We start from the raw sequence: 26,769 nt of genomic DNA, 5'->3' as shown, positions 1-26,769 counted from the left end.
TTTGAGGCTTTGCAACCCTCCACCCAATGCTATGAGCCCAGGAGTGGAGCTTCTTCCAGGCCTACGGCACATGCTCTTTAGGTTTGGCTGTTCACCCAGCCTTCTGAGGGTGATCGGGAGCCTGCGTGGGTGGGAGCCGGAATGGAATGATGGGACAACGCGGAGGGGCCAGAGGAGCCTGGCTTCGGTGGGTGACGATGAAAACCAACATGACCCCGACGTGATTTGAACACGCAACCTTCTGATCTGGAGTCAGACGCGCTACCGTTGCGCCACGAGGTCAGCTGTGGTGGCTCTGGAAAGCTTTAGGCTACTCCGGCGTCAATTCTTCAGCGGTTGCCCACAGATTGACCTGGTTGCCCTGATAGCCCTGTGCCAGCTTTGGCCGGCTCTCCCTATGCAAGTTTCGGCCGGTTAGCTCAGTTGGTTAGAGCGTGGTGCTAATAACGCCAAGGTCGCGGGTTCGATCCCCGTACGGGCCATTGCCCTTTTATTCCAACCGCGGTGGATTCCTATGGCCGTCGGCGCTTGGCCTAGTTTTCTTTAACCTACTCAACGGATAGCAAAGATGCCTATTTCGCTAGTGGCGCAGCTTAATTATGTCCCAGCTTAATTATGTCCCACAACACCTCAAGGCTCCAAGATCCAGAACCATATCTGCTAAAGATTGTGGGAAAACAAAAAGTTAGCTGACGCCACAAGCCCTGGAGCCTCTCTGCACGCTTATGTTAGAACCCGAGGTAAGACATGTATTCTTCGGGAAAGAAAAACAACCCATAACGCCTTGCAAAGCACCTTCTGACCCTTGCAGGTTTTACATGCTTGATTCTTATTAATTTGAGGCTTTGCAACCCTCCACCCAATGCTATGAGCCCAGGAGTGGAGCTTCTTCCAGGCCTACGGCACATGCTCTTTAGGTTTGGCTGTTCACCCAGCCTTCTGAGGGTGATCGGGAGCCTGCGTGGGTGGGAGCCGGAATGGAATGATGGGACAACGCGGAGGGGCCAGAGGAGCCTGGCTTGGGTGGGTGACGATGAAAACCAACATGACCCCGACGTGATTTGAACACGCAACCTTCTGATCTGGAGTCAGACGCGCTACCGTTGCGCCACGAGGTCAGCTGTGGTGGCTCTGGAAAGCTTTAGGCTACTCCGGCGTCAATTCTTCAGCGGTTGCCCACAGATTGACCTGGTTGCCCTGATAGCCCTGTGCCAGCTTTGGCCGGCTCTCCCTATGCAAGTTTCGGCCGGTTAGCTCAGTTGGTTAGAGCGTGGTGCTAATAACGCCAAGGTCGCGGGTTCGATCCCCGTACGGGCCATTGCCCTTTTATTCCAACCGCGGTGGATTCCTATGGCCGTCGGCGCTTGGCCTAGTTTTCTTTAACCTACTCAACGGATAGCAAAGATGCCTATTTCGCTAGTGGCGCAGCTTAATTATGTCCCAGCTTAATTATGTCCCACAACACCTCAAGGCTCCAAGATCCAGAACCATATCTGCTAAAGATTGTGGGAAAACAAAAAGTTAGCTGACGCCACAAGCCCTGGAGCCTCTCTGCACGCTTATGTTAGAACCCGAGGTAAGACATGTATTCTTCGGGAAAGAAAAACAACCCATAACGCCTTGCAAAGCACCTTCTGACCCTTGCAGGTTTTACATGCTTGATTCTTATTAATTTGAGGCTTTGCAACCCTCCACCCAATGCTATGAGCCCAGGAGTGGAGCTTCTTCCAGGCCTACGGCACATGCTCTTTAGGTTTGGCTGTTCACCCAGCCTTCTGAGGGTGATCGGGAGCCTGCGTGGGTGGGAGCCGGAATGGAATGATGGGACAACGCGGAGGGGCCAGAGGAGCCTGGCTTGGGTGGGTGACGATGAAAACCAACATGACCCCGACGTGATTTGAACACGCAACCTTCTGATCTGGAGTCAGACGCGCTACCGTTGCGCCACGAGGTCAGCTGTGGTGGCTCTGGAAAGCTTTAGGCTACTCCGGCGTCAATTCTTCAGCGGTTGCCCACAGATTGACCTGGTTGCCCTGATAGCCCTGTGCCAGCTTTGGCCGGCTCTCCCTATGCAAGTTTCGGCCGGTTAGCTCAGTTGGTTAGAGCGTGGTGCTAATAACGCCAAGGTCGCGGGTTCGATCCCCGTACGGGCCATTGCCCTTTTATTCCAACCGCGGTGGATTCCTATGGCCGTCGGCGCTTGGCCTAGTTTTCTTTAACCTACTCAACGGATAGCAAAGATGCCTATTTCGCTAGTGGCGCAGCTTAATTATGTCCCAGCTTAATTATGTCCCACAACACCTCAAGGCTCCAAGATCCAGAACCATATCTGCTAAAGATTGTGGGAAAACAAAAAGTTAGCTGACGCCACAAGCCCTGGAGCCTCTCTGCACGCTTATGTTAGAACCCGAGGTAAGACATGTATTCTTCGGGAAAGAAAAACAACCCATAACGCCTTGCAAAGCACCTTCTGACCCTTGCAGGTTTTACATGCTTGATTCTTATTAATTTGAGGCTTTGCAACCCTCCACCCAATGCTATGAGCCCAGGAGTGGAGCTTCTTCCAGGCCTACGGCACATGCTCTTTAGGTTTGGCTGTTCACCCAGCCTTCTGAGGGTGATCGGGAGCCTGCGTGGGTGGGAGCCGGAATGGAATGATGGGACAACGCGGAGGGGCCAGAGGAGCCTGGCTTGGGTGGGTGACGATGAAAACCAACATGACCCCGACGTGATTTGAACACGCAACCTTCTGATCTGGAGTCAGACGCGCTACCGTTGCGCCACGAGGTCAGCTGTGGTGGCTCTGGAAAGCTTTAGGCTACTCCGGCGTCAATTCTTCAGCGGTTGCCCACAGATTGACCTGGTTGCCCTGATAGCCCTGTGCCAGCTTTGGCCGGCTCTCCCTATGCAAGTTTCGGCCGGTTAGCTCAGTTGGTTAGAGCGTGGTGCTAATAACGCCAAGGTCGTGGGTTCGATCCCCGTACGGGCCATTGCCCTTTTATTCCAACCGCGGTGGATTCCTATGGCCGTCGGCGCTTGGCCTAGTTTTCTTTAACCTACTCAACGGATAGCAAAGATGCCTATTTCGCTAGTGGCGCAGCTTAATTATGTCCCAGCTTAATTATGTCCCACAACACCTCAAGGCTCCAAGATCCAGAACCATATCTGCTAAAGATTGTGGGAAAACAAAAAGTTAGCTGACGCCACAAGCCCTGGAGCCTCTCTGCACGCTTATGTTAGAACCCGAGGTAAGACATGTATTCTTCGGGAAAGAAAAACAACCCATAACGCCTTGCAAAGCACCTTCTGACCCTTGCAGGTTTTACATGCTTGATTCTTATTAATTTGAGGCTTTGCAACCCTCCACCCAATGCTATGAGCCCAGGAGTGGAGCTTCTTCCAGGCCTACGGCACATGCTCTTTAGGTTTGGCTGTTCACCCAGCCTTCTGAGGGTGATCGGGAGCCTGCGTGGGTGGGAGCCGGAATGGAATGATGGGACAACGCGGAGGGGCCAGAGGAGCCTGGCTTGGGTGGGTGACGATGAAAACCAACATGACCCCGACGTGATTTGAACACGCAACCTTCTGATCTGGAGTCAGACGCGCTACCGTTGCGCCACGAGGTCAGCTGTGGTGGCTCTGGAAAGCTTTAGGCTACTCCGGCGTCAATTCTTCAGCGGTTGCCCACAGATTGACCTGGTTGCCCTGATAGCCCTGTGCCAGCTTTGGCCGGCTCTCCCTATGCAAGTTTCGGCCGGTTAGCTCAGTTGGTTAGAGCGTGGTGCTAATAACGCCAAGGTCGCGGGTTCGATCCCCGTACGGGCCATTGCCCTTTTATTCCAACCGCGGTGGATTCCTATGGCCGTCGGCGCTTGGCCTAGTTTTCTTTAACCTACTCAACGGATAGCAAAGATGCCTATTTCGCTAGTGGCGCAGCTTAATTATGTCCCAGCTTAATTATGTCCCACAACACCTCAAGGCTCCAAGATCCAGAACCATATCTGCTAAAGATTGTGGGAAAACAAAAAGTTAGCTGACGCCACAAGCCCTGGAGCCTCTCTGCACGCTTATGTTAGAACCCGAGGTAAGACATGTATTCTTCGGGAAAGAAAAACAACCCATAACGCCTTGCAAAGCACCTTCTGACCCTTGCAGGTTTTACATGCTTGATTCTTATTAATTTGAGGCTTTGCAACCCTCCACCCAATGCTATGAGCCCAGGAGTGGAGCTTCTTCCAGGCCTACGGCACATGCTCTTTAGGTTTGGCTGTTCACCCAGCCTTCTGAGGGTGATCGGGAGCCTGCGTGGGTGGGAGCCGGAATGGAATGATGGGACAACGCGGAGGGGCCAGAGGAGCCTGGCTTGGGTGGGTGACGATGAAAACCAACATGACCCCGACGTGATTTGAACACGCAACCTTCTGATCTGGAGTCAGACGCGCTACCGTTGCGCCACGAGGTCAGCTGTGGTGGCTCTGGAAAGCTTTAGGCTACTCCGGCGTCAATTCTTCAGCGGTTGCCCACAGATTGACCTGGTTGCCCTGATAGCCCTGTGCCAGCTTTGGCCGGCTCTCCCTATGCAAGTTTCGGCCGGTTAGCTCAGTTGGTTAGAGCGTGGTGCTAATAACGCCAAGGTCGCGGGTTCGATCCCCGTACGGGCCATTGCCCTTTTATTCCAACCGCGGTGGATTCCTATGGCCGTCGGCGCTTGGCCTAGTTTTCTTTAACCTACTCAACGGATAGCAAAGATGCCTATTTCGCTAGTGGCGCAGCTTAATTATGTCCCAGCTTAATTATGTCCCACAACACCTCAAGGCTCCAAGATCCAGAACCATATCTGCTAAAGATTGTGGGAAAACAAAAAGTTAGCTGACGCCACAAGCCCTGGAGCCTCTCTGCACGCTTATGTTAGAACCCGAGGTAAGACATGTATTCTTCGGGAAAGACAAACAACCCATAACGCCTTGCAAAGCACCTTCTGACCCTTGCAGGTTTTACATGCTTGATTCTTATTAATTTGAGGCTTTGCAACCCTCCACCCAATGCTATGAGCCCAGGAGTGGAGCTTCTTCCAGGCCTACGGCACATGCTCTTTAGGTTTGGCTGTTCACCCAGCCTTCTGAGGGTGATCGGGAGCCTGCGTGGGTGGGAGCCGGAATGGAATGATGGGACAACGCGGAGGGGCCAGAGGAGCCTGGCTTGGGTGGGTGACGATGAAAACCAACATGACCCCGACGTGATTTGAACACGCAACCTTCTGATCTGGAGTCAGACGCGCTACCGTTGCGCCACGAGGTCAGCTGTGGTGGCTCTGGAAAGCTTTAGGCTACTCCGGCGTCAATTCTTCAGCGGTTGCCCACAGATTGACCTGGTTGCCCTGATAGCCCTGTGCCAGCTTTGGCCGGCTCTCCCTATGCAAGTTTCGGCCGGTTAGCTCAGTTGGTTAGAGCGTGGTGCTAATAACGCCAAGGTCGCGGGTTCGATCCCCGTACGGGCCATTGCCCTTTTATTCCAACCGCGGTGGATTCCTATGGCCGTCGGCGCTTGGCCTAGTTTTCTTTAACCTACTCAACGGATAGCAAAGATGCCTATTTCGCTAGTGGCGCAGCTTAATTATGTCCCAGCTTAATTATGTCCCACAACACCTCAAGGCTCCAAGATCCAGAACCATATCTGCTAAAGATTGTGGGAAAACAAAAAGTTAGCTGACGCCACAAGCCCTGGAGCCTCTCTGCACGCTTATGTTAGAACCCGAGGTAAGACATGTATTCTTCGGGAAAGAAAAACAACCCATAACGCCTTGCAAAGCACCTTCTGACCCTTGCAGGTTTTACATGCTTGATTCTTATTAATTTGAGGCTTTGCAACCCTCCACCCAATGCTATGAGCCCAGGAGTGGAGCTTCTTCCAGGCCTACGGCACATGCTCTTTAGGTTTGGCTGTTCACCCAGCCTTCTGAGGGTGATCGGGAGCCTGCGTGGGTGGGAGCCGGAATGGAATGATGGGACAACGCGGAGGGGCCAGAGGAGCCTGGCTTGGGTGGGTGACGATGAAAACCAACATGACCCCGACGTGATTTGAACACGCAACCTTCTGATCTGGAGTCAGACGCGCTACCGTTGCGCCACGAGGTCAGCTGTGGTGGCTCTGGAAAGCTTTAGGCTACTCCGGCGTCAATTCTTCAGCGGTTGCCCACAGATTGACCTGGTTGCCCTGATAGCCCTGTGCCAGCTTTGGCCGGCTCTCCCTATGCAAGTTTCGGCCGGTTAGCTCAGTTGGTTAGAGCGTGGTGCTAATAACGCCAAGGTCGCGGGTTCGATCCCCGTACGGGCCATTGCCCTTTTATTCCAACCGCGGTGGATTCCTATGGCCGTCGGCGCTTGGCCTAGTTTTCTTTAACCTACTCAACGGATAGCAAAGATGCCTATTTCGCTAGTGGCGCAGCTTAATTATGTCCCAGCTTAATTATGTCCCACAACACCTCAAGGCTCCAAGATCCAGAACCATATCTGCTAAAGATTGTGGGAAAACAAAAAGTTAGCTGACGCCACAAGCCCTGGAGCCTCTCTGCACGCTTATGTTAGAACCCGAGGTAAGACATGTATTCTTCGGGAAAGAAAAACAACCCATAACGCCTTGCAAAGCACCTTCTGACCCTTGCAGGTTTTACATGCTTGATTCTTATTAATTTGAGGCTTTGCAACCCTCCACCCAATGCTATGAGCCCAGGAGTGGAGCTTCTTCCAGGCCTACGGCACATGCTCTTTAGGTTTGGCTGTTCACCCAGCCTTCTGAGGGTGATCGGGAGCCTGCGTGGGTGGGAGCCGGAATGGAATGATGGGACAACGCGGAGGGGCCAGAGGAGCCTGGCTTGGGTGGGTGACGATGAAAACCAACATGACCCCGACGTGATTTGAACACGCAACCTTCTGATCTGGAGTCAGACGCGCTACCGTTGCGCCACGAGGTCAGCTGTGGTGGCTCTGGAAAGCTTTAGGCTACTCCGGCGTCAATTCTTCAGCGGTTGCCCACAGATTGACCTGGTTGCCCTGATAGCCCTGTGCCAGCTTTGGCCGGCTCTCCCTATGCAAGTTTCGGCCGGTTAGCTCAGTTGGTTAGAGCGTGGTGCTAATAACGCCAAGGTCGCGGGTTCGATCCCCGTACGGGCCATTGCCCTTTTATTCCAACCGCGGTGGATTCCTATGGCCGTCGGCGCTTGGCCTAGTTTTCTTTAACCTACTCAACGGATAGCAAAGATGCTTATTTCGCTAGTGGCGCAGCTTAATTATGTCCCAGCTTAATTATGTCCCACAACACCTCAAGGCTCCAAGATCCAGAACCATATCTGCTAAAGATTGTGGGAAAACAAAAAGTTAGCTGACGCCACAAGCCCTGGAGCCTCTCTGCACGCTTATGTTAGAACCCGAGGTAAGACATGTATTCTTCGGGAAAGAAAAACAACCCATAACGCCTTGCAAAGCACCTTCTGACCCTTGCAGGTTTTACATGCTTGATTCTTATTAATTTGAGGCTTTGCAACCCTCCACCCAATGCTATGAGCCCAGGAGTGGAGCTTCTTCCAGGCCTACGGCACATGCTCTTTAGGTTTGGCTGTTCACCCAGCCTTCTGAGGGTGATCGGGAGCCTGCGTGGGTGGGAGCCGGAATGGAATGATGGGACAACGCGGAGGGGCCAGAGGAGCCTGGCTTGGGTGGGTGACGATGAAAACCAACATGACCCCGACGTGATTTGAACACGCAACCTTCTGATCTGGAGTCAGACGCGCTACCGTTGCGCCACGAGGTCAGCTGTGGTGGCTCTGGAAAGCTTTAGGCTACTCCGGCGTCAATTCTTCAGCGGTTGCCCACAGATTGACCTGGTTGCCCTGATAGCCCTGTGCCAGCTTTGGCCGGCTCTCCCTATGCAAGTTTCGGCCGGTTAGCTCAGTTGGTTAGAGCGTGGTGCTAATAACGCCAAGGTCGCGGGTTCGATCCCCGTACGGGCCATTGCCCTTTTATTCCAACCGCGGTGGATTCCTATGGCCGTCGGCGCTTGGCCTAGTTTTCTTTAACCTACTCAACGGATAGCAAAGATGCCTATTTCGCTAGTGGCGCAGCTTAATTATGTCCCAGCTTAATTATGTCCCACAACACCTCAAGGCTCCAAGATCCAGAACCATATCTGCTAAAGATTGTGGGAAAACAAAAAGTTAGCTGACGCCACAAGCCCTGGAGCCTCTCTGCACGCTTATGTTAGAACCCGAGGTAAGACATGTATTCTTCGGGAAAGAAAAACAACCCATAACGCCTTGCAAAGCACCTTCTGACCCTTGCAGGTTTTACATGCTTGATTCTTATTAATTTGAGGCTTTGCAACCCTCCACCCAATGCTATGAGCCCAGGAGTGGAGCTTCTTCCAGGCCTACGGCACATGCTCTTTAGGTTTGGCTGTTCACCCAGCCTTCTGAGGGTGATCGGGAGCCTGCGTGGGTGGGAGCCGGAATGGAATGATGGGACAACGCGGAGGGGCCAGAGGAGCCTGGCTTGGGTGGGTGACGATGAAAACCAACATGACCCCGACGTGATTTGAACACGCAACCTTCTGATCTGGAGTCAGACGCGCTACCGTTGCGCCACGAGGTCAGCTGTGGTGGCTCTGGAAAGCTTTAGGCTACTCCGGCGTCAATTCTTCAGCGGTTGCCCACAGATTGACCTGGTTGCCCTGATAGCCCTGTGCCAGCTTTGGCCGGCTCTCCCTATGCAAGTTTCGGCCGGTTAGCTCAGTTGGTTAGAGCGTGGTGCTAATAACGCCAAGGTCGCGGGTTCGATCCCCGTACGGGCCATTGCCCTTTTATTCCAACCGCGGTGGATTCCTATGGCCGTCGGCGCTTGGCCTAGTTTTCTTTAACCTACTCAACGGATAGCAAAGATGCCTATTTCGCTAGTGGCGCAGCTTAATTATGTCCCAGCTTAATTATGTCCCACAACACCTCAAGGCTCCAAGATCCAGAACCATATCTGCTAAAGATTGTGGGAAAACAAAAAGTTAGCTGACGCCACAAGCCCTGGAGCCTCTCTGCACGCTTATGTTAGAACCCGAGGTAAGACATGTATTCTTCGGGAAAGAAAAACAACCCATAACGCCTTGCAAAGCACCTTCTGACCCTTGCAGGTTTTACATGCTTGATTCTTATTAATTTGAGGCTTTGCAACCCTCCACCCAATGCTATGAGCCCAGGAGTGGAGCTTCTTCCAGGCCTACGGCACATGCTCTTTAGGTTTGGCTGTTCACCCAGCCTTCTGAGGGTGATCGGGAGCCTGCGTGGGTGGGAGCCGGAATGGAATGATGGGACAACGCGGAGGGGCCAGAGGAGCCTGGCTTGGGTGGGTGACGATGAAAACCAACATGACCCCGACGTGATTTGAACACGCAACCTTCTGATCTGGAGTCAGACGCGCTACCGTTGCGCCACGAGGTCAGCTGTGGTGGCTCTGGAAAGCTTTAGGCTACTCCGGCGTCAATTCTTCAGCGGTTGCCCACAGATTGACCTGGTTGCCCTGATAGCCCTGTGCCAGCTTTGGCCGGCTCTCCCTATGCAAGTTTCGGCCGGTTAGCTCAGTTGGTTAGAGCGTGGTGCTAATAACGCCAAGGTCGCGGGTTCGATCCCCGTACGGGCCATTGCCCTTTTATTCCAACCGCGGTGGATTCCTATGGCCGTCGGCGCTTGGCCTAGTTTTCTTTAACCTACTCAACGGATAGCAAAGATGCCTATTTCGCTAGTGGCGCAGCTTAATTATGTCCCAGCTTAATTATGTCCCACAACACCTCAAGGCTCCAAGATCCAGAACCATATCTGCTAAAGATTGTGGGAAAACAAAAAGTTAGCTGACGCCACAAGCCCTGGAGCCTCTCTGCACGCTTATGTTAGAACCCGAGGTAAGACATGTATTCTTCGGGAAAGAAAAACAACCCATAACGCCTTGCAAAGCACCTTCTGACCCTTGCAGGTTTTACATGCTTGATTCTTATTAATTTGAGGCTTTGCAACCCTCCACCCAATGCTATGAGCCCAGGAGTGGAGCTTCTTCCAGGCCTACGGCACATGCTCTTTAGGTTTGGCTGTTCACCCAGCCTTCTGAGGGTGATCGGGAGCCTGCGTGGGTGGGAGCCGGAATGGAATGATGGGACAACGCGGAGGGGCCAGAGGAGCCTGGCTTGGGTGGGTGACGATGAAAACCAACATGACCCCGACATGATTTGAACACGCAACCTTCTGATCTGGAGTCAGACGCGCTACCGTTGCGCCACGAGGTCAGCTGTGGTGGCTCTGGAAAGCTTTAGGCTACTCCGGCGTCAATTCTTCAGCGGTTGCCCACAGATTGACCTGGTTGCCCTGATAGCCCTGTGCCAGCTTTGGCCGGCTCTCCCTATGCAAGTTTCGGCCGGTTAGCTCAGTTGGTTAGAGCGTGGTGCTAATAACGCCAAGGTCGCGGGTTCGATCCCCGTACGGGCCATTGCCCTTTTATTCCAACCGCGGTGGATTCCTATGGCCGTCGGCGCTTGGCCTAGTTTTCTTTAACCTACTCAACGGATAGCAAAGATGCCTATTTCGCTAGTGGCGCAGCTTAATTATGTCCCAGCTTAATTATGTCCCACAACACCTCAAGGCTCCAAGATCCAGAACCATATCTGCTAAAGATTGTGGGAAAACAAAAAGTTAGCTGACGCCACAAGCCCTGGAGCCTCTCTGCACGCTTATGTTAGAACCCGAGGTAAGACATGTATTCTTCGGGAAAGAAAAACAACCCATAACGCCTTGCAAAGCACCTTCTGACCCTTGCAGGTTTTACATGCTTGATTCTTATTAATTTGAGGCTTTGCAACCCTCCACCCAATGCTATGAGCCCAGGAGTGGAGCTTCTTCCAGGCCTACGGCACATGCTCTTTAGGTTTGGCTGTTCACCCAGCCTTCTGAGGGTGATCGGGAGCCTGCGTGGGTGGGAGCCGGAATGGAATGATGGGACAACGCGGAGGGGCCAGAGGAGCCTGGCTTGGGTGGGTGACGATGAAAACCAACATGACCCCGACGTGATTTGAACACGCAACCTTCTGATCTGGAGTCAGACGCGCTACCGTTGCGCCACGAGGTCAGCTGTGGTGGCTCTGGAAAGCTTTAGGCTACTCCGGCGTCAATTCTTCAGCGGTTGCCCACAGATTGACCTGGTTGCCCTGATAGCCCTGTGCCAGCTTTGGCCGGCTCTCCCTATGCAAGTTTCGGCCGGTTAGCTCAGTTGGTTAGAGCGTGGTGCTAATAACGCCAAGGTCGCGGGTTCGATCCCCGTACGGGCCATTGCCCTTTTATTCCAACCGCGGTGGATTCCTATGGCCGTCGGCGCTTGGCCTAGTTTTCTTTAACCTACTCAACGGATAGCAAAGATGCCTATTTCGCTAGTGGCGCAGCTTAATTATGTCCCAGCTTAATTATGTCCCACAACACCTCAAGGCTCCAAGATCCAGAACCATATCTGCTAAAGATTGTGGGAAAACAAAAAGTTAGCTGACGCCACAAGCCCTGGAGCCTCTCTGCACGCTTATGTTAGAACCCGAGGTAAGACATGTATTCTTCGGGAAAGAAAAACAACCCATAACGCCTTGCAAAGCACCTTCTGACCCTTGCAGGTTTTACATGCTTGATTCTTATTAATTTGAGGCTTTGCAACCCTCCACCCAATGCTATGAGCCCAGGAGTGGAGCTTCTTCCAGGCCTACGGCACATGCTCTTTAGGTTTGGCTGTTCACCCAGCCTTCTGAGGGTGATCGGGAGCCTGCGTGGGTGGGAGCCGGAATGGAATGATGGGACAACGCGGAGGGGCCAGAGGAGCCTGGCTTGGGTGGGTGACGATGAAAACCAACATGACCCCGACGTGATTTGAACACGCAACCTTCTGATCTGGAGTCAGACGCGCTACCGTTGCGCCACGAGGTCAGCTGTGGTGGCTCTGGAAAGCTTTAGGCTACTCCGGCGTCAATTCTTCAGCGGTTGCCCACAGATTGACCTGGTTGCCCTGATAGCCCTGTGCCAGCTTTGGCCGGCTCTCCCTATGCAAGTTTCGGCCGGTTAGCTCAGTTGGTTAGAGCGTGGTGCTAATAACGCCAAGGTCGCGGGTTCGATCCCCGTACGGGCCATTGCCCTTTTATTCCAACCGCGGTGGATTCCTATGGCCGTCGGCGCTTGGCCTAGTTTTCTTTAACCTACTCAACGGATAGCAAAGATGCCTATTTCGCTAGTGGCGCAGCTTAATTATGTCCCAGCTTAATTATGTCCCACAACACCTCAAGGCTCCAAGATCCAGAACCATATCTGCTAAAGATTGTGGGAAAACAAAAAGTTAGCTGACGCCACAAGCCCTGGAGCCTCTCTGCACGCTTATGTTAGAACCCGAGGTAAGACATGTATTCTTCGGGAAAGAAAAACAACCCATAACGCCTTGCAAAGCACCTTCTGACCCTTGCAGGTTTTACATGCTTGATTCTTATTAATTTGAGGCTTTGCAACCCTCCACCCAATGCTATGAGCCCAGGAGTGGAGCTTCTTCCAGGCCTACGGCACATGCTCTTTAGGTTTGGCTGTTCACCCAGCCTTCTGAGGGTGATCGGGAGCCTGCGTGGGTGGGAGCCGGAATGGAATGATGGGACAACGCGGAGGGGCCAGAGGAGCCTGGCTTGGGTGGGTGACGATGAAAACCAACATGACCCCGACGTGATTTGAACACGCAACCTTCTGATCTGGAGTCAGACGCGCTACCGTTGCGCCACGAGGTCAGCTGTGGTGGCTCTGGAAAGCTTTAGGCTACTCCGGCGTCAATTCTTCAGCGGTTGCCCACAGATTGACCTGGTTGCCCTGATAGCCCTGTGCCAGCTTTGGCCGGCTCTCCCTATGCAAGTTTCGGCCGGTTAGCTCAGTTGGTTAGAGCGTGGTGCTAATAACGCCAAGGTCGCGGGTTCGATCCCCGTACGGGCCATTGCCCTTTTATTCCAACCGCGGTGGATTCCTATGGCCGTCGGCGCTTGGCCTAGTTTTCTTTAACCTACTCAACGGATAGCAAAGATGCCTATTTCGCTAGTGGCGCAGCTTAATTATGTCCCAGCTTAATTATGTCCCACAACACCTCAAGGCTCCAAGATCCAGAACCATATCTGCTAAAGATTGTGGGAAAACAAAAAGTTAGCTGACGCCACAAGCCCTGGAGCCTCTCTGCACGCTTATGTTAGAACCCGAGGTAAGACATGTATTCTTCGGGAAAGAAAAACAACCCATAACGCCTTGCAAAGCACCTTCTGACCCTTGCAGGTTTTACATGCTTGATTCTTATTAATTTGAGGCTTTGCAACCCTCCACCCAATGCTATGAGCCCAGGAGTGGAGCTTCTTCCAGGCCTACGGCACATGCTCTTTAGGTTTGGCTGTTCACCCAGCCTTCTGAGGGTGATCGGGAGCCTGCGTGGGTGGGAGCCGGAATGGAATGATGGGACAACGCGGAGGGGCCAGAGGAGCCTGGCTTGGGTGGGTGACGATGAAAACCAACATGACCCCGACGTGATTTGAACACGCAACCTTCTGATCTGGAGTCAGACGCGCTACCGTTGCGCCACGAGGTCAGCTGTGGTGGCTCTGGAAAGCTTTAGGCTACTCCGGCGTCAATTCTTCAGCGGTTGCCCACAGATTGACCTGGTTGCCCTGATAGCCCTGTGCCAGCTTTGGCCGGCTCTCCCTATGCAAGTTTCGGCCGGTTAGCTCAGTTGGTTAGAGCGTGGTGCTAATAACGCCAAGGTCGCGGGTTCGATCCCCGTACGGGCCATTGCCCTTTTATTCCAACCGCGGTGGATTCCTATGGCCGTCGGCGCTTGGCCTAGTTTTCTTTAACCTACTCAACGGATAGCAAAGATGCCTATTTCGCTAGTGGCGCAGCTTAATTATGTCCCAGCTTAATTATGTCCCACAACACCTCAAGGCTCCAAGATCCAGAACCATATCTGCTAAAGATTGTGGGAAAACAAAAAGTTAGCTGACGCCACAAGCCCTGGAGCCTCTCTGCACGCTTATGTTAGAACCCGAGGTAAGACATGTATTCTTCGGGAAAGAAAAACAACCCATAACGCCTTGCAAAGCACCTTCTGACCCTTGCAGGTTTTACATGCTTGATTCTTATTAATTTGAGGCTTTGCAACCCTCCACCCAATGCTATGAGCCCAGGAGTGGAGCTTCTTCCAGGCCTACGGCACATGCTCTTTAGGTTTGGCTGTTCACCCAGCCTTCTGAGGGTGATCGGGAGCCTGCGTGGGTGGGAGCCGGAATGGAATGATGGGACAACGCGGAGGGGCCAGAGGAGCCTGGCTTGGGTGGGTGACGATGAAAACCAACATGACCCCGACGTGATTTGAACACGCAACCTTCTGATCTGGAGTCAGACGCGCTACCGTTGCGCCACGAGGTCAGCTGTGGTGGCTCTGGAAAGCTTTAGGCTACTCCGGCGTCAATTCTTCAGCGGTTGCCCACAGATTGACCTGGTTGCCCTGATAGCCCTGTGCCAGCTTTGGCCGGCTCTCCCTATGCAAGTTTCGGCCGGTTAGCTCAGTTGGTTAGAGCGTGGTGCTAATAACGCCAAGGTCGCGGGTTCGATCCCCGTACGGGCCATTGCCCTTTTATTCCAACCGCGGTGGATTCCTATGGCCGTCGGCGCTTGGCCTAGTTTTCTTTAACCTACTCAACGGATAGCAAAGATGCCTATTTCGCTAGTGGCGCAGCTTAATTATGTCCCAGCTTAATTATGTCCCACAACACCTCAAGGCTCCAAGATCCAGAACCATATCTGCTAAAGATTGTGGGAAAACAAAAAGTTAGCTGACGCCACAAGCCCTGGAGCCTCTCTGCACGCTTATGTTAGAACCCGAGGTAAGACATGTATTCTTCGGGAAAGAAAAACAACCCATAACGCCTTGCAAAGCACCTTCTGACCCTTGCAGGTTTTACATGCTTGATTCTTATTAATTTGAGGCTTTGCAACCCTCCACCCAATGCTATGAGCCCAGGAGTGGAGCTTCTTCCAGGCCTACGGCACATGCTCTTTAGGTTTGGCTGTTCACCCAGCCTTCTGAGGGTGATCGGGAGCCTGCGTGGGTGGGAGCCGGAATGGAATGATGGGACAACGCGGAGGGGCCAGAGGAGCCTGGCTTGGGTGGGTGACGATGAAAACCAACATGACCCCGACGTGATTTGAACACGCAACCTTCTGATCTGGAGTCAGACGCGCTACCGTTGCGCCACGAGGTCAGCTGTGGTGGCTCTGGAAAGCTTTAGGCTACTCCGGCGTCAATTCTTCAGCGGTTGCCCACAGATTGACCTGGTTGCCCTGATAGCCCTGTGCCAGCTTTGGCCGGCTCTCCCTATGCAAGTTTCGGCCGGTTAGCTCAGTTGGTTAGAGCGTGGTGCTAATAACGCCAAGGTCGCGGGTTCGATCCCCGTACGGGCCATTGCCCTTTTATTCCAACCGCGGTGGATTCCTATGGCCGTCGGCGCTTGGCCTAGTTTTCTTTAACCTACTCAACGGATAGCAAAGATGCCTATTTCGCTAGTGGCGCAGCTTAATTATGTCCCAGCTTAATTATGTCCCACAACACCTCAAGGCTCCAAGATCCAGAACCATATCTGCTAAAGATTGTGGGAAAACAAAAAGTTAGCTGACGCCACAAGCCCTGGAGCCTCTCTGCACGCTTATGTTAGAACCCGAGGTAAGACATGTATTCTTCGGGAAAGAAAAACAACCCATAACGCCTTGCAAAGCACCTTCTGACCCTTGCAGGTTTTACATGCTTGATTCTTATTAATTTGAGGCTTTGCAACCCTCCACCCAATGCTATGAGCCCAGGAGTGGAGCTTCTTCCAGGCCTACGGCACATGCTCTTTAGGTTTGGCTGTTCACCCAGCCTTCTGAGGGTGATCGGGAGCCTGCGTGGGTGGGAGCCGGAATGGAATGATGGGACAACGCGGAGGGGCCAGAGGAGCCTGGCTTGGGTGGGTGACGATGAAAACCAACATGACCCCGACGTGATTTGAACACGCAACCTTCTGATCTGGAGTCAGACGCGCTACCGTTGCGCCACGAGGTCAGCTGTGGTGGCTCTGGAAAGCTTTAGGCTACTCCGGCGTCAATTCTTCAGCGGTTGCCCACAGATTGACCTGGTTGCCCTGATAGCCCTGTGCCAGCTTTGGCCGGCTCTCCCTATGCAAGTTTCGGCCGGTTAGCTCAGTTGGTTAGAGCGTGGTGCTAATAACGCCAAGGTCGCGGGTTCGATCCCCGTACGGGCCATTGCCCTTTTATTCCAACCGCGGTGGATTCCTATGGCCGTCGGCGCTTGGCCTAGTTTTCTTTAACCTACTCAACGGATAGCAAAGATGCCTATTTCGCTAGTGGCGCAGCTTAATTATGTCCCAGCTTAATTATGTCCCACAACACCTCAAGGCTCCAAGATCCAGAACCATATCTGCTAAAGATTGTGGGAAAACAAAAAGTTAGCTGACGCCACAAGCCCTGGAGCCTCTCTGCACGCTTATGTTAGAACCCGAGGTAAGACATGTATTCTTCGGGAAAGAAAAACAACCCATAACGCCTTGCAAAGCACCTTCTGACCCTTGCAGGTTTTACATGCTTGATTCTTATTAATTTGAGGCTTTGCAACCCTCCACCCAATGCTATGAGCCCAGGAGTGGAGCTTCTTCCAGGCCTACGGCACATGCTCTTTAGGTTTGGCTGTTCACCCAGCCTTCTGAGGGTGATCGGGAGCCTGCGTGGGTGGGAGCCGGAATGGAATGATGGGACAACGCGGAGGGGCCAGAGGAGCCTGGCTTGGGTGGGTGACGATGAAAACCAACATGACCCCGACGTGATTTGAACACGCAACCTTCTGATCTGGAGTCAGACGCGCTACCGTTGCGCCACGAGGTCAGCTGTGGTGGCTCTGGAAAGCTTTAGGCTACTCCGGCGTCAATTCTTCAGCGGTTGCCCACAGATTGACCTGGTTGCCCTGATAGCCCTGTGCCAGCTTTGGCCGGCTCTCCCTATGCAAGTTTCGGCCGGTTAGCTCAGTTGGTTAGAGCGTGGTGCTAATAACGCCAAGGTCGCGGGTTCGATCCCCGTACGGGCCATTGCCCTTTTATTCCAACCGCGGTGGATTCCTATGGCCGTCGGCGCTTGGCCTAGTTTTCTTTAACCTACTCAACGGATAGCAAAGATGCCTATTTCGCTAGTGGCGCAGCTTAATTATGTCCCAGCTTAATTATGTCCCACAACACCTCAAGGCTCCAAGATCCAGAACCATATCTGCTAAAGATTGTGGGAAAACAAAAAGTTAGCTGACGCCACAAGCCCTGGAGCCTCTCTGCACGCTTATGTTAGAACCCGAGGTAAGACATGTATTCTTCGGGAAAGAAAAACAACCCATAACGCCTTGCAAAGCACCTTCTGACCCTTGCAGGTTTTACATGCTTGATTCTTATTAATTTGAGGCTTTGCAACCCTCCACCCAATGCTATGAGCCCAGGAGTGGAGCTTCTTCCAGGCCTACGGCACATGCTCTTTAGGTTTGGCTGTTCACCCAGCCTTCTGAGGGTGATCGGGAGCCTGCGTGGGTGGGAGCCGGAATGGAATGATGGGACAACGCGGAGGGGCCAGAGGAGCCTGGCTTGGGTGGGTGACGATGAAAACCAACATGACCCCGACGTGATTTGAACATGCAACCTTCTGATCTGGAGTCAGACGCGCTACCGTTGCGCCACGAGGTCAGCTGTGGTGGCTCTGGAAAGCTTTAGGCTACTCCGGCGTCAATTCTTCAGCGGTTGCCCACAGATTGACCTGGTTGCCCTGATAGCCCTGTGCCAGCTTTGGCCGGCTCTCCCTATGCAAGTTTCGGCCGGTTAGCTCAGTTGGTTAGAGCGTGGTGCTAATAACGCCAAGGTCGCGGGTTCGATCCCCGTACGGGCCATTGCCCTTTTATTCCAACCGCGGTGGATTCCTATGGCCGTCGGCGCTTGGCCTAGTTTTCTTTAACCTACTCAACGGATAGCAAAGATGCCTATTTCGCTAGTGGCGCAGCTTAATTATGTCCCAGCTTAATTATGTCCCACAACACCTCAAGGCTCCAAGATCCAGAACCATATCTGCTAAAGATTGTGGGAAAACAAAAAGTTAGCTGACGCCACAAGCCCTGGAGCCTCTCTGCACGCTTATGTTAGAACCCGAGGTAAGACATGTATTCTTCGGGAAAGAAAAACAACCCATAACGCCTTGCAAAGCACCTTCTGACCCTTGCAGGTTTTACATGCTTGATTCTTATTAATTTGAGGCTTTGCAACCCTCCACCCAATGCTATGAGCCCAGGAGTGGAGCTTCTTCCAGGCCTACGGCACATGCTCTTTAGGTTTGGCTGTTCACCCAGCCTTCTGAGGGTGATCGGGAGCCTGCGTGGGTGGGAGCCGGAATGGAATGATGGGACAACGCGGAGGGGCCAGAGGAGCCTGGCTTGGGTGGGTGACGATGAAAACCAACATGACCCCGACGTGATTTGAACACGCAACCTTCTGATATGGAGTCAGACGCGCTACCGTTGCGCCACGAGGTCAGCTGTGGTGGCTCTGGAAAGCTTTAGGCTACTCCGGCGTCAATTCTTCAGCGGTTGCCCACAGATTGACCTGGTTGCCCTGATAGCCCTGTGCCAGCTTTGGCCGGCTCTCCCTATGCAAGTTTCGGCCGGTTAGCTCAGTTGGTTAGAGCGTGGTGCTAATAACGCCAAGGTCGCGGGTTCGATCCCCGTACGGGCCATTGCCCTTTTATTCCAACCGCGGTGGATTCCTATGGCCGTCGGCGCTTGGCCTAGTTTTCTTTAACCTACTCAACGGATAGCAAAGATGCCTATTTCGCTAGTGGCGCAGCTTAATTATGTCCCAGCTTAATTATGTCCCACAACACCTCAAGGCTCCAAGATCCAGAACCATATCTGCTAAAGATTGTGGGAAAACAAAAAGTTAGCTGACGCCACAAGCCCTGGAGCCTCTCTGCACGCTTATGTTAGAACCCGAGGTAAGACATGTATTCTTCGGGAAAGAAAAACAACCCATAACGCCTTGCAAAGCACCTTCTGACCCTTGCAGGTTTTACATGCTTGATTCTTATTAATTTGAGGCTTTGCAACCCTCCACCCAATGCTATGAGCCCAGGAGTGGAGCTTCTTCCAGGCCTACGGCACATGCTCTTTAGGTTTGGCTGTTCACCCAGCCTTCTGAGGGTGATCGGGAGCCTGCGTGGGTGGGAGCCGGAATGGAATGATGGGACAACGCGGAGGGGCCAGAGGAGCCTGGCTTGGGTGGGTGACGATGAAAACCAACATGACCCCGACGTGATTTGAACACGCAACCTTCTGATCTGGAGTCAGACGCGCTACCGTTGCGCCACGAGGTCAGCTGTGGTGGCTCTGGAAAGCTTTAGGCTACTCCGGCGTCAATTCTTCAGCGGTTGCCCACAGATTGACCTGGTTGCCCTGATAGCCCTGTGCCAGCTTTGGCCGGCTCTCCCTATGCAAGTTTCGGCCGGTTAGCTCAGTTGGTTAGAGCGTGGTGCTAATAACGCCAAGGTCGCGGGTTCGATCCCCGTACGGGCCATTGCCCTTTTATTCCAACCGCGGTGGATTCCTATGGCCGTCGGCGCTTGGCCTAGTTTTCTTTAACCTACTCAACGGATAGCAAAGATGCCTATTTCGCTAGTGGCGCAGCTTAATTATGTCCCAGCTTAATTATGTCCCACAACACCTCAAGGCTCCAAGATCCAGAACCATATCTGCTAAAGATTGTGGGAAAACAAAAAGTTAGCTGACGCCACAAGCCCTGGAGCCTCTCTGCACGCTTATGTTAGAACCCGAGGTAAGACATGTATTCTTCGGGAAAGAAAAACAACCCATAACGCCTTGCAAAGCACCTTCTGACCCTTGCAGGTTTTACATGCTTGATTCTTATTAATTTGAGGCTTTGCAACCCTCCACCCAATGCTATGAGCCCAGGAGTGGAGCTTCTTCCAGGCCTACGGCACATGCTCTTTAGGTTTGGCTGTTCACCCAGCCTTCTGAGGGTGATCGGGAGCCTGCGTGGGTGGGAGCCGGAATGGAATGATGGGACAACGCGGAGGGGCCAGAGGAGCCTGGCTTGGGTGGGTGACGATGAAAACCAACATGACCCCGACGTGATTTGAACACGCAACCTTCTGATCTGGAGTCAGACGCGCTACCGTTGCGCCACGAGGTCAGCTGTGGTGGCTCTGGAAAGCTTTAGGCTACTCCGGCGTCAATTCTTCAGCGGTTGCCCACAGATTGACCTGGTTGCCCTGATAGCCCTGTGCCAGCTTTGGCCGGCTCTCCCTATGCAAGTTTCGGCCGGTTAGCTCAGTTGGTTAGAGCGTGGTGCTAATAACGCCAAGGTCGCGGGTTCGATCCCTGTACGGGCCATTGCCCTTTTATTCCAACCGCGGTGGATTCCTATGGCCGTCGGCGCTTGGCCTAGTTTTCTTTAACCTACTCAACGGATAGCAAAGATGCCTATTTCGCTAGTGGCGCAGCTTAATTATGTCCCAGCTTAATTATGTCCCACAACACCTCAAGGCTCCAAGATCCAGAACCATATCTGCTAAAGATTGTGGGAAAACAAAAAGTTAGCTGACGCCACAAGCCCTGGAGCCTCTCTGCACGCTTATGTTAGAACCCGAGGTAAGACATGTATTCTTCGGGAAAGAAAAACAACCCATAACGCCTTGCAAAGCACCTTCTGACCCTTGCAGGTTTTACATGCTTGATTCTTATTAATTTGAGGCTTTGCAACCCTCCACCCAATGCTATGAGCCCAGGAGTGGAGCTTCTTCCAGGCCTACGGCACATGCTCTTTAGGTTTGGCTGTTCACCCAGCCTTCTGAGGGTGATCGGGAGCCTGCGTGGGTGGGAGCCGGAATGGAATGATGGGACAACGCGGAGGGGCCAGAGGAGCCTGGCTTGGGTGGGTGACGATGAAAACCAACATGACCCCGACGTGATTTGAACACGCAACCTTCTGATCTGGAGTCAGACGCGCTACCGTTGCGCCACGAGGTCAGCTGTGGTGGCTCTGGAAAGCTTTAGGCTACTCCGGCGTCAATTCTTCAGCGGTTGCCCACAGATTGACCTGGTTGCCCTGATAGCCCTGTGCCAGCTTTGGCCGGCTCTCCCTATGCAAGTTTCGGCCGGTTAGCTCAGTTGGTTAGAGCGTGGTGCTAATAACGCCAAGGTCGCGGGTTCGATCCCCGTACGGGCCATTGCCCTTTTATTCCAACCGCGGTGGATTCCTATGGCCGTCGGCGCTTGGCCTAGTTTTCTTTAACCTACTCAACGGATAGCAAAGATGCCTATTTCGCTAGTGGCGCAGCTTAATTATGTCCCAGCTTAATTATGTCCCACAACACCTCAAGGCTCCAAGATCCAGAACCATATCTGCTAAAGATTGTGGGAAAACAAAAAGTTAGCTGACGCCACAAGCCCTGGAGCCTCTCTGCACGCTTATGTTAGAACCCGAGGTAAGACATGTATTCTTCGGGAAAGAAAAACAACCCATAACGCCTTGCAAAGCACCTTCTGACCCTTGCAGGTTTTACATGCTTGATTCTTATTAATTTGAGGCTTTGCAACCCTCCACCCAATGCTATGAGCCCAGGAGTGGAGCTTCTTCCAGGCCTACGGCACATGCTCTTTAGGTTTGGCTGTTCACCCAGCCTTCTGAGGGTGATCGGGAGCCTGCGTGGGTGGGAGCCGGAATGGAATGATGGGACAACGCGGAGGGGCCAGAGGAGCCTGGCTTGGGTGGGTGACGATGAAAACCAACATGACCCCGACGTGATTTGAACACGCAACCTTCTGATCTGGAGTCAGACGCGCTACCGTTGCGCCACGAGGTCAGCTGTGGTGGCTCTGGAAAGCTTTAGGCTACTCCGGCGTCAATTCTTCAGCGGTTGCCCACAGATTGACCTGGTTGCCCTGATAGCCCTGTGCCAGCTTTGGCCGGCTCTCCCTATGCAAGTTTCGGCCGGTTAGCTCAGTTGGTTAGAGCGTGGTGCTAATAACGCCAAGGTCGCGGGTTCGATCCCCGTACGGGCCATTGCCCTTTTATTCCAACCGCGGTGGATTCCTATGGCCGTCGGCGCTTGGCCTAGTTTTCTTTAACCTACTCAACGGATAGCAAAGATGCCTATTTCGCTAGTGGCGCAGCTTAATTATGTCCCAGCTTAATTATGTCCCACAACACCTCAAGGCTCCAAGATCCAGAACCATATCTGCTAAAGATTGTGGGAAAACAAAAAGTTAGCTGACGCCACAAGCCCTGGAGCCTCTCTGCACGCTTATGTTAGAACCCGAGGTAAGACATGTATTCTTCGGGAAAGAAAAACAACCCATAACGCCTTGCAAAGCACCTTCTGACCCTTGCAGGTTTTACATGCTTGATTCTTATTAATTTGAGGCTTTGCAACCCTCCACCCAATGCTATGAGCCCAGGAGTGGAGCTTCTTCCAGGCCTACGGCACATGCTCTTTAGGTTTGGCTGTTCACCCAGCCTTCTGAGGGTGATCGGGAGCCTGCGTGGGTGGGAGCCGGAATGGAATGATGGGACAACGCGGAGGGGCCAGAGGAGCCTGGCTTGGGTGGGTGACGATGAAAACCAACATGACCCCGACGTGATTTGAACACGCAACCTTCTGATCTGGAGTCAGACGCGCTACCGTTGCGCCACGAGGTCAGCTGTGGTGGCTCTGGAAAGCTTTAGGCTACTCCGGCGTCAATTCTTCAGCGGTTGCCCACAGATTGACCTGGTTGCCCTGATAGCCCTGTGCCAGCTTTGGCCGGCTCTCCCTATGCAAGTTTCGGCCGGTTAGCTCAGTTGGTTAGAGCGTGGTGCTAATAACGCCAAGGTCGCGGGTTCGATCCCCGTACGGGCCATTGCCCTTTTATTCCAACCGCGGTGGATTCCTATGGCCGTCGGCGCTTGGCCTAGTTTTCTTTAACCTACTCAACGGATAGCAAAGATGCCTATTTCGCTAGTGGCGCAGCTTAATTATGTCCCAGCTTAATTATGTCCCACAACACCTCAAGGCTCCAAGATCCAGAACCATATCTGCTAAAGATTGTGGGAAAACAAAAAGTTAGCTGACGCCACAAGCCCTGGAGCCTCTCTGCACGCTTATGTTAGAACCCGAGGTAAGACATGTATTCTTCGGGAAAGAAAAACAACCCATAACGCCTTGCAAAGCACCTTCTGACCCTTGCAGGTTTTACATGCTTGATTCTTATTAATTTGAGGCTTTGCAACCCTCCACCCAATGCTATGAGCCCAGGAGTGGAGCTTCTTCCAGGCCTACGGCACATGCTCTTTAGGTTTGGCTGTTCACCCAGCCTTCTGAGGGTGATCGGGAGCCTGCGTGGGTGGGAGCCGGAATGGAATGATGGGACAACGCGGAGGGGCCAGAGGAGCCTGGCTTGGGTGGGTGACGATGAAAACCAACATGACCCCGACGTGATTTGAACACGCAACCTTCTGATCTGGAGTCAGACGCGCTACCGTTGCGCCACGAGGTCAGCTGTGGTGGCTCTGGAAAGCTTTAGGCTACTCCGGCGTCAATTCTTCAGCGGTTGCCCACAGATTGACCTGGTTGCCCTGATAGCCCTGTGCCAGCTTTGGCCGGCTCTCCCTATGCAAGTTTCGGCCGGTTAGCTCAGTTGGTTAGAGCGTGGTGCTAATAACGCCAAGGTCGCGGGTTCGATCCCCGTATGGGCCATTGCCCTTTTATTCCAACCGCGGTGGATTCCTATGGCCGTCGGCGCTTGGCCTAGTTTTCTTTAACCTACTCAACGGATAGCAAAGATGCCTATTTCGCTAGTGGCGCAGCTTAATTATGTCCCAGCTTAATTATGTCCCACAACACCTCAAGGCTCCAAGATCCAGAACCATATCTGCTAAAGATTGTGGGAAAACAAAAAGTTAGCTGACGCCACAAGCCCTGGAGCCTCTCTGCACGCTTATGTTAGAACCCGAGGTAAGACATGTATTCTTCGGGAAAGAAAAACAACCCATAACGCCTTGCAAAGCACCTTCTGACCCTTGCAGGTTTTACATGCTTGATTCTTATTAATTTGAGGCTTTGCAACCCTCCACCCAATGCTATGAGCCCAGGAGTGGAGCTTCTTCCAGGCCTACGGCACATGCTCTTTAGGTTTGGCTGTTCACCCAGCCTTCTGAGGGTGATCGGGAGCCTGCGTGGGTGGGAGCCGGAATGGAATGATGGGACAACGCGGAGGGGCCAGAGGAGCCTGGCTTGGGTGGGTGACGATGAAAACCAACATGACCCCGACGTGATTTGAACACGCAACCTTCTGATCTGGAGTCAGACGCGCTACCGTTGCGCCACGAGGTCAGCTGTGGTGGCTCTGGAAAGCTTTAGGCTACTCCGGCGTCAATTCTTCAGCGGTTGCCCACAGATTGACCTGGTTGCCCTGATAGCCCTGTGCCAGCTTTGGCCGGCTCTCCCTATGCAAGTTTCGGCCGGTTAGCTCAGTTGGTTAGAGCGTGGTGCTAATAACGCCAAGGTCGCGGGTTCGATCCCCGTACGGGCCATTGCCCTTTTATTCCAACCGCGGTGGATTCCTATGGCCGTCGGCGCTTGGCCTAGTTTTCTTTAACCTACTCAACGGATAGCAAAGATGCCTATTTCGCTAGTGGCGCAGCTTAATTATGTCCCAGCTTAATTATGTCCCACAACACCTCAAGGCTCCAAGATCCAGAACCATATCTGCTAAAGATTGTGGGAAAACAAAAAGTTAGCTGACGCCACAAGCCCTGGAGCCTCTCTGCACGCTTATGTTAGAACCCGAGGTAAGACATGTATTCTTCGGGAAAGAAAAACAACCCATAACGCCTTGCAAAGCACCTTCTGACCCTTGCAGGTTTTACATGCTTGATTCTTATTAATTTGAGGCTTTGCAACCCTCCACCCAATGCTATGAGCCCAGGAGTGGAGCTTCTTCCAGGCCTACGGCACATGCTCTTTAGGTTTGGCTGTTCACCCAGCCTTCTGAGGGTGATCGGGAGCCTGCGTGGGTGGGAGCCGGAATGGAATGATGGGACAACGCGGAGGGGCCAGAGGAGCCTGGCTTGGGTGGGTGACGATGAAAACCAACATGACCCCGACGTGATTTGAACACGCAACCTTCTGATCTGGAGTCAGACGCGCTACCGTTGCGCCACGAGGTCAGCTGTGGTGGCTCTGGAAAGCTTTAGGCTACTCCGGCGTCAATTCTTCAGCGGTTGCCCACAGATTGACCTGGTTGCCCTGATAGCCCTGTGCCAGCTTTGGCCGGCTCTCCCTATGCAAGTTTCGGCCGGTTAGCTCAGTTGGTTAGAGCGTGGTGCTAATAACGCCAAGGTCGCGGGTTCGATCCCCGTACGGGCCATTGCCCTTTTATTCCAACCGCGGTGGATTCCTATGGCCGTCGGCGCTTGGCCTAGTTTTCTTTAACCTACTCAACGGATAGCAAAGATGCCTATTTCGCTAGTGGCGCAGCTTAATTATGTCCCAGCTTAATTATGTCCCACAACACCTCAAGGCTCCAAGATCCAGAACCATATCTGCTAAAGATTGTGGGAAAACAAAAAGTTAGCTGACGCCACAAGCCCTGGAGCCTCTCTGCACGCTTATGTTAGAACCCGAGGTAAGACATGTATTCTTCGGGAAAGAAAAACAACCCATAACGCCTTGCAAAGCACCTTCTGACCCTTGCAGGTTTTACATGCTTGATTCTTATTAATTTGAGGCTTTGCAACCCTCCACCCAATGCTATGAGCCCAGGAGTGGAGCTTCTTCCAGGCCTACGGCACATGCTCTTTAGGTTTGGCTGTTCACCCAGCCTTCTGAGGGTGATCGGGAGCCTGCGTGGGTGGGAGCCGGAATGGAATGATGGGACAACGCGGAGGGGCCAGAGGAGCCTGGCTTGGGTGGGTGACGATGAAAACCAACATGACCCCGACGTGATTTGAACACGCAACCTTCTGATCTGGAGTCAGACGCGCTACCGTTGCGCCACGAGGTCAGCTGTGGTGGCTCTGGAAAGCTTTAGGCTACTCCAGCGTCAATTCTTCAGCGGTTGCCCACAGATTGACCTGGTTGCCCTGATAGCCCTGTGCCAGCTTTGGCCGGCTCTCCCTATGCAAGTTTCGGCCGGTTAGCTCAGTTGGTTAGAGCGTGGTGCTAATAACGCCAAGGTCGCGGGTTCGATCCCCGTACGGGCCATTGCCCTTTTATTCCAACCGCGGTGGATTCCTATGGCCGTCGGCGCTTGGCCTAGTTTTCTTTAACCTACTCAACGGATAGCAAAGATGCCTATTTCGCTAGTGGCGCAGCTTAATTATGTCCCAGCTTAATTATGTCCCACAACACCTCAAGGCTCCAAGATCCAGAACCATATCTGCTAAAGATTGTGGGAAAACAAAAAGTTAGCTGACGCCACAAGCCCTGGAGCCTCTCTGCACGCTTATGTTAGAACCCGAGGTAAGACATGTATTCTTCGGGAAAGAAAAACAACCCATAACGCCTTGCAAAGCACCTTCTGACCCTTGCAGGTTTTACATGCTTGATTCTTATTAATTTGAGGCTTTGCAACC

The 26,769-nt window shown here is 53.0% G+C and overlaps 59 non-coding genes across 59 annotated transcripts; 30 read left to right on the top strand and 29 right to left on the bottom strand.

The window, feature by feature from the left end:
• Positions 1–210: 210 nt before the first annotated feature.
• On the bottom strand, positions 211–282 carry TRNAW-CCA (transfer RNA tryptophan (anticodon CCA)). The gene has a single exon. It is a non-coding gene; the product is annotated as a tRNA-Trp (tRNA).
• A 126-nt stretch (positions 283–408) lies between these two features.
• Positions 409–482, top strand: TRNAI-AAU (transfer RNA isoleucine (anticodon AAU)). The gene has a single exon. It is a non-coding gene; the product is annotated as a tRNA-Ile (tRNA).
• A 564-nt stretch (positions 483–1,046) lies between these two features.
• On the bottom strand, positions 1,047–1,118 carry TRNAW-CCA (transfer RNA tryptophan (anticodon CCA)). Its single transcript has one exon. It is a non-coding gene; the product is annotated as a tRNA-Trp (tRNA).
• Positions 1,119–1,244: 126 nt separating this feature from the next.
• On the top strand, positions 1,245–1,318 carry TRNAI-AAU (transfer RNA isoleucine (anticodon AAU)). The gene has a single exon. It is a non-coding gene; the product is annotated as a tRNA-Ile (tRNA).
• Positions 1,319–1,882: 564 nt separating this feature from the next.
• Positions 1,883–1,954, bottom strand: TRNAW-CCA (transfer RNA tryptophan (anticodon CCA)). The gene has a single exon. It is a non-coding gene; the product is annotated as a tRNA-Trp (tRNA).
• Positions 1,955–2,080: 126 nt separating this feature from the next.
• Positions 2,081–2,154, top strand: TRNAI-AAU (transfer RNA isoleucine (anticodon AAU)). Its single transcript has one exon. It is a non-coding gene; the product is annotated as a tRNA-Ile (tRNA).
• Positions 2,155–2,718: 564 nt separating this feature from the next.
• Positions 2,719–2,790, bottom strand: TRNAW-CCA (transfer RNA tryptophan (anticodon CCA)). Its single transcript has one exon. It is a non-coding gene; the product is annotated as a tRNA-Trp (tRNA).
• Positions 2,791–3,554: 764 nt separating this feature from the next.
• TRNAW-CCA (transfer RNA tryptophan (anticodon CCA)) lies at positions 3,555–3,626 on the bottom strand. Its single transcript has one exon. It is a non-coding gene; the product is annotated as a tRNA-Trp (tRNA).
• Positions 3,627–3,752: 126 nt separating this feature from the next.
• Positions 3,753–3,826, top strand: TRNAI-AAU (transfer RNA isoleucine (anticodon AAU)). The gene has a single exon. It is a non-coding gene; the product is annotated as a tRNA-Ile (tRNA).
• Positions 3,827–4,390: 564 nt separating this feature from the next.
• On the bottom strand, positions 4,391–4,462 carry TRNAW-CCA (transfer RNA tryptophan (anticodon CCA)). Its single transcript has one exon. It is a non-coding gene; the product is annotated as a tRNA-Trp (tRNA).
• A 126-nt stretch (positions 4,463–4,588) lies between these two features.
• TRNAI-AAU (transfer RNA isoleucine (anticodon AAU)) lies at positions 4,589–4,662 on the top strand. The gene has a single exon. It is a non-coding gene; the product is annotated as a tRNA-Ile (tRNA).
• Positions 4,663–5,226: 564 nt separating this feature from the next.
• On the bottom strand, positions 5,227–5,298 carry TRNAW-CCA (transfer RNA tryptophan (anticodon CCA)). The gene has a single exon. It is a non-coding gene; the product is annotated as a tRNA-Trp (tRNA).
• Positions 5,299–5,424: 126 nt separating this feature from the next.
• Positions 5,425–5,498, top strand: TRNAI-AAU (transfer RNA isoleucine (anticodon AAU)). Its single transcript has one exon. It is a non-coding gene; the product is annotated as a tRNA-Ile (tRNA).
• Positions 5,499–6,062: 564 nt separating this feature from the next.
• Positions 6,063–6,134, bottom strand: TRNAW-CCA (transfer RNA tryptophan (anticodon CCA)). The gene has a single exon. It is a non-coding gene; the product is annotated as a tRNA-Trp (tRNA).
• Positions 6,135–6,260: 126 nt separating this feature from the next.
• Positions 6,261–6,334, top strand: TRNAI-AAU (transfer RNA isoleucine (anticodon AAU)). The gene has a single exon. It is a non-coding gene; the product is annotated as a tRNA-Ile (tRNA).
• A 564-nt stretch (positions 6,335–6,898) lies between these two features.
• Positions 6,899–6,970, bottom strand: TRNAW-CCA (transfer RNA tryptophan (anticodon CCA)). Its single transcript has one exon. It is a non-coding gene; the product is annotated as a tRNA-Trp (tRNA).
• A 126-nt stretch (positions 6,971–7,096) lies between these two features.
• TRNAI-AAU (transfer RNA isoleucine (anticodon AAU)) lies at positions 7,097–7,170 on the top strand. Its single transcript has one exon. It is a non-coding gene; the product is annotated as a tRNA-Ile (tRNA).
• A 564-nt stretch (positions 7,171–7,734) lies between these two features.
• On the bottom strand, positions 7,735–7,806 carry TRNAW-CCA (transfer RNA tryptophan (anticodon CCA)). Its single transcript has one exon. It is a non-coding gene; the product is annotated as a tRNA-Trp (tRNA).
• Positions 7,807–7,932: 126 nt separating this feature from the next.
• Positions 7,933–8,006, top strand: TRNAI-AAU (transfer RNA isoleucine (anticodon AAU)). Its single transcript has one exon. It is a non-coding gene; the product is annotated as a tRNA-Ile (tRNA).
• A 564-nt stretch (positions 8,007–8,570) lies between these two features.
• TRNAW-CCA (transfer RNA tryptophan (anticodon CCA)) lies at positions 8,571–8,642 on the bottom strand. The gene has a single exon. It is a non-coding gene; the product is annotated as a tRNA-Trp (tRNA).
• A 126-nt stretch (positions 8,643–8,768) lies between these two features.
• On the top strand, positions 8,769–8,842 carry TRNAI-AAU (transfer RNA isoleucine (anticodon AAU)). The gene has a single exon. It is a non-coding gene; the product is annotated as a tRNA-Ile (tRNA).
• A 564-nt stretch (positions 8,843–9,406) lies between these two features.
• Positions 9,407–9,478, bottom strand: TRNAW-CCA (transfer RNA tryptophan (anticodon CCA)). The gene has a single exon. It is a non-coding gene; the product is annotated as a tRNA-Trp (tRNA).
• A 126-nt stretch (positions 9,479–9,604) lies between these two features.
• TRNAI-AAU (transfer RNA isoleucine (anticodon AAU)) lies at positions 9,605–9,678 on the top strand. The gene has a single exon. It is a non-coding gene; the product is annotated as a tRNA-Ile (tRNA).
• Positions 9,679–10,440: 762 nt separating this feature from the next.
• On the top strand, positions 10,441–10,514 carry TRNAI-AAU (transfer RNA isoleucine (anticodon AAU)). Its single transcript has one exon. It is a non-coding gene; the product is annotated as a tRNA-Ile (tRNA).
• Positions 10,515–11,078: 564 nt separating this feature from the next.
• On the bottom strand, positions 11,079–11,150 carry TRNAW-CCA (transfer RNA tryptophan (anticodon CCA)). Its single transcript has one exon. It is a non-coding gene; the product is annotated as a tRNA-Trp (tRNA).
• Positions 11,151–11,276: 126 nt separating this feature from the next.
• On the top strand, positions 11,277–11,350 carry TRNAI-AAU (transfer RNA isoleucine (anticodon AAU)). The gene has a single exon. It is a non-coding gene; the product is annotated as a tRNA-Ile (tRNA).
• A 564-nt stretch (positions 11,351–11,914) lies between these two features.
• TRNAW-CCA (transfer RNA tryptophan (anticodon CCA)) lies at positions 11,915–11,986 on the bottom strand. Its single transcript has one exon. It is a non-coding gene; the product is annotated as a tRNA-Trp (tRNA).
• A 126-nt stretch (positions 11,987–12,112) lies between these two features.
• On the top strand, positions 12,113–12,186 carry TRNAI-AAU (transfer RNA isoleucine (anticodon AAU)). Its single transcript has one exon. It is a non-coding gene; the product is annotated as a tRNA-Ile (tRNA).
• A 564-nt stretch (positions 12,187–12,750) lies between these two features.
• Positions 12,751–12,822, bottom strand: TRNAW-CCA (transfer RNA tryptophan (anticodon CCA)). The gene has a single exon. It is a non-coding gene; the product is annotated as a tRNA-Trp (tRNA).
• Positions 12,823–12,948: 126 nt separating this feature from the next.
• On the top strand, positions 12,949–13,022 carry TRNAI-AAU (transfer RNA isoleucine (anticodon AAU)). The gene has a single exon. It is a non-coding gene; the product is annotated as a tRNA-Ile (tRNA).
• A 564-nt stretch (positions 13,023–13,586) lies between these two features.
• Positions 13,587–13,658, bottom strand: TRNAW-CCA (transfer RNA tryptophan (anticodon CCA)). The gene has a single exon. It is a non-coding gene; the product is annotated as a tRNA-Trp (tRNA).
• Positions 13,659–13,784: 126 nt separating this feature from the next.
• Positions 13,785–13,858, top strand: TRNAI-AAU (transfer RNA isoleucine (anticodon AAU)). The gene has a single exon. It is a non-coding gene; the product is annotated as a tRNA-Ile (tRNA).
• Positions 13,859–14,422: 564 nt separating this feature from the next.
• On the bottom strand, positions 14,423–14,494 carry TRNAW-CCA (transfer RNA tryptophan (anticodon CCA)). The gene has a single exon. It is a non-coding gene; the product is annotated as a tRNA-Trp (tRNA).
• Positions 14,495–14,620: 126 nt separating this feature from the next.
• On the top strand, positions 14,621–14,694 carry TRNAI-AAU (transfer RNA isoleucine (anticodon AAU)). The gene has a single exon. It is a non-coding gene; the product is annotated as a tRNA-Ile (tRNA).
• Positions 14,695–15,258: 564 nt separating this feature from the next.
• On the bottom strand, positions 15,259–15,330 carry TRNAW-CCA (transfer RNA tryptophan (anticodon CCA)). The gene has a single exon. It is a non-coding gene; the product is annotated as a tRNA-Trp (tRNA).
• Positions 15,331–15,456: 126 nt separating this feature from the next.
• TRNAI-AAU (transfer RNA isoleucine (anticodon AAU)) lies at positions 15,457–15,530 on the top strand. The gene has a single exon. It is a non-coding gene; the product is annotated as a tRNA-Ile (tRNA).
• Positions 15,531–16,094: 564 nt separating this feature from the next.
• TRNAW-CCA (transfer RNA tryptophan (anticodon CCA)) lies at positions 16,095–16,166 on the bottom strand. The gene has a single exon. It is a non-coding gene; the product is annotated as a tRNA-Trp (tRNA).
• Positions 16,167–16,292: 126 nt separating this feature from the next.
• TRNAI-AAU (transfer RNA isoleucine (anticodon AAU)) lies at positions 16,293–16,366 on the top strand. The gene has a single exon. It is a non-coding gene; the product is annotated as a tRNA-Ile (tRNA).
• A 564-nt stretch (positions 16,367–16,930) lies between these two features.
• TRNAW-CCA (transfer RNA tryptophan (anticodon CCA)) lies at positions 16,931–17,002 on the bottom strand. Its single transcript has one exon. It is a non-coding gene; the product is annotated as a tRNA-Trp (tRNA).
• Positions 17,003–17,128: 126 nt separating this feature from the next.
• Positions 17,129–17,202, top strand: TRNAI-AAU (transfer RNA isoleucine (anticodon AAU)). The gene has a single exon. It is a non-coding gene; the product is annotated as a tRNA-Ile (tRNA).
• A 762-nt stretch (positions 17,203–17,964) lies between these two features.
• TRNAI-AAU (transfer RNA isoleucine (anticodon AAU)) lies at positions 17,965–18,038 on the top strand. Its single transcript has one exon. It is a non-coding gene; the product is annotated as a tRNA-Ile (tRNA).
• A 762-nt stretch (positions 18,039–18,800) lies between these two features.
• Positions 18,801–18,874, top strand: TRNAI-AAU (transfer RNA isoleucine (anticodon AAU)). The gene has a single exon. It is a non-coding gene; the product is annotated as a tRNA-Ile (tRNA).
• Positions 18,875–19,438: 564 nt separating this feature from the next.
• TRNAW-CCA (transfer RNA tryptophan (anticodon CCA)) lies at positions 19,439–19,510 on the bottom strand. Its single transcript has one exon. It is a non-coding gene; the product is annotated as a tRNA-Trp (tRNA).
• Positions 19,511–19,636: 126 nt separating this feature from the next.
• Positions 19,637–19,710, top strand: TRNAI-AAU (transfer RNA isoleucine (anticodon AAU)). The gene has a single exon. It is a non-coding gene; the product is annotated as a tRNA-Ile (tRNA).
• Positions 19,711–20,274: 564 nt separating this feature from the next.
• Positions 20,275–20,346, bottom strand: TRNAW-CCA (transfer RNA tryptophan (anticodon CCA)). The gene has a single exon. It is a non-coding gene; the product is annotated as a tRNA-Trp (tRNA).
• A 764-nt stretch (positions 20,347–21,110) lies between these two features.
• Positions 21,111–21,182, bottom strand: TRNAW-CCA (transfer RNA tryptophan (anticodon CCA)). The gene has a single exon. It is a non-coding gene; the product is annotated as a tRNA-Trp (tRNA).
• Positions 21,183–21,308: 126 nt separating this feature from the next.
• Positions 21,309–21,382, top strand: TRNAI-AAU (transfer RNA isoleucine (anticodon AAU)). The gene has a single exon. It is a non-coding gene; the product is annotated as a tRNA-Ile (tRNA).
• Positions 21,383–21,946: 564 nt separating this feature from the next.
• Positions 21,947–22,018, bottom strand: TRNAW-CCA (transfer RNA tryptophan (anticodon CCA)). Its single transcript has one exon. It is a non-coding gene; the product is annotated as a tRNA-Trp (tRNA).
• Positions 22,019–22,144: 126 nt separating this feature from the next.
• TRNAI-AAU (transfer RNA isoleucine (anticodon AAU)) lies at positions 22,145–22,218 on the top strand. Its single transcript has one exon. It is a non-coding gene; the product is annotated as a tRNA-Ile (tRNA).
• Positions 22,219–22,782: 564 nt separating this feature from the next.
• On the bottom strand, positions 22,783–22,854 carry TRNAW-CCA (transfer RNA tryptophan (anticodon CCA)). Its single transcript has one exon. It is a non-coding gene; the product is annotated as a tRNA-Trp (tRNA).
• A 126-nt stretch (positions 22,855–22,980) lies between these two features.
• Positions 22,981–23,054, top strand: TRNAI-AAU (transfer RNA isoleucine (anticodon AAU)). Its single transcript has one exon. It is a non-coding gene; the product is annotated as a tRNA-Ile (tRNA).
• Positions 23,055–23,618: 564 nt separating this feature from the next.
• On the bottom strand, positions 23,619–23,690 carry TRNAW-CCA (transfer RNA tryptophan (anticodon CCA)). Its single transcript has one exon. It is a non-coding gene; the product is annotated as a tRNA-Trp (tRNA).
• Positions 23,691–23,816: 126 nt separating this feature from the next.
• TRNAI-AAU (transfer RNA isoleucine (anticodon AAU)) lies at positions 23,817–23,890 on the top strand. The gene has a single exon. It is a non-coding gene; the product is annotated as a tRNA-Ile (tRNA).
• A 564-nt stretch (positions 23,891–24,454) lies between these two features.
• TRNAW-CCA (transfer RNA tryptophan (anticodon CCA)) lies at positions 24,455–24,526 on the bottom strand. Its single transcript has one exon. It is a non-coding gene; the product is annotated as a tRNA-Trp (tRNA).
• Positions 24,527–24,652: 126 nt separating this feature from the next.
• TRNAI-AAU (transfer RNA isoleucine (anticodon AAU)) lies at positions 24,653–24,726 on the top strand. The gene has a single exon. It is a non-coding gene; the product is annotated as a tRNA-Ile (tRNA).
• A 564-nt stretch (positions 24,727–25,290) lies between these two features.
• TRNAW-CCA (transfer RNA tryptophan (anticodon CCA)) lies at positions 25,291–25,362 on the bottom strand. The gene has a single exon. It is a non-coding gene; the product is annotated as a tRNA-Trp (tRNA).
• A 126-nt stretch (positions 25,363–25,488) lies between these two features.
• On the top strand, positions 25,489–25,562 carry TRNAI-AAU (transfer RNA isoleucine (anticodon AAU)). Its single transcript has one exon. It is a non-coding gene; the product is annotated as a tRNA-Ile (tRNA).
• A 564-nt stretch (positions 25,563–26,126) lies between these two features.
• TRNAW-CCA (transfer RNA tryptophan (anticodon CCA)) lies at positions 26,127–26,198 on the bottom strand. Its single transcript has one exon. It is a non-coding gene; the product is annotated as a tRNA-Trp (tRNA).
• Positions 26,199–26,324: 126 nt separating this feature from the next.
• TRNAI-AAU (transfer RNA isoleucine (anticodon AAU)) lies at positions 26,325–26,398 on the top strand. The gene has a single exon. It is a non-coding gene; the product is annotated as a tRNA-Ile (tRNA).
• Positions 26,399–26,769: the final 371 nt, after the last annotated feature.

This window comes from Lithobates pipiens, unplaced genomic scaffold, assembly GCF_037356315.1.
Source record: "Lithobates pipiens isolate NorthernLeopardFrog02 unplaced genomic scaffold, aLitPip1_a1.2 Scaffold_8, whole genome shotgun sequence".
NCBI classification, from domain to species: Eukaryota; Metazoa; Chordata; class Amphibia; order Anura; family Ranidae; genus Lithobates; species Lithobates pipiens.
The sequence above is the reverse complement of the archived record's forward strand: the minus strand, read 5'-3'. Positions and strand labels throughout refer to the sequence as shown.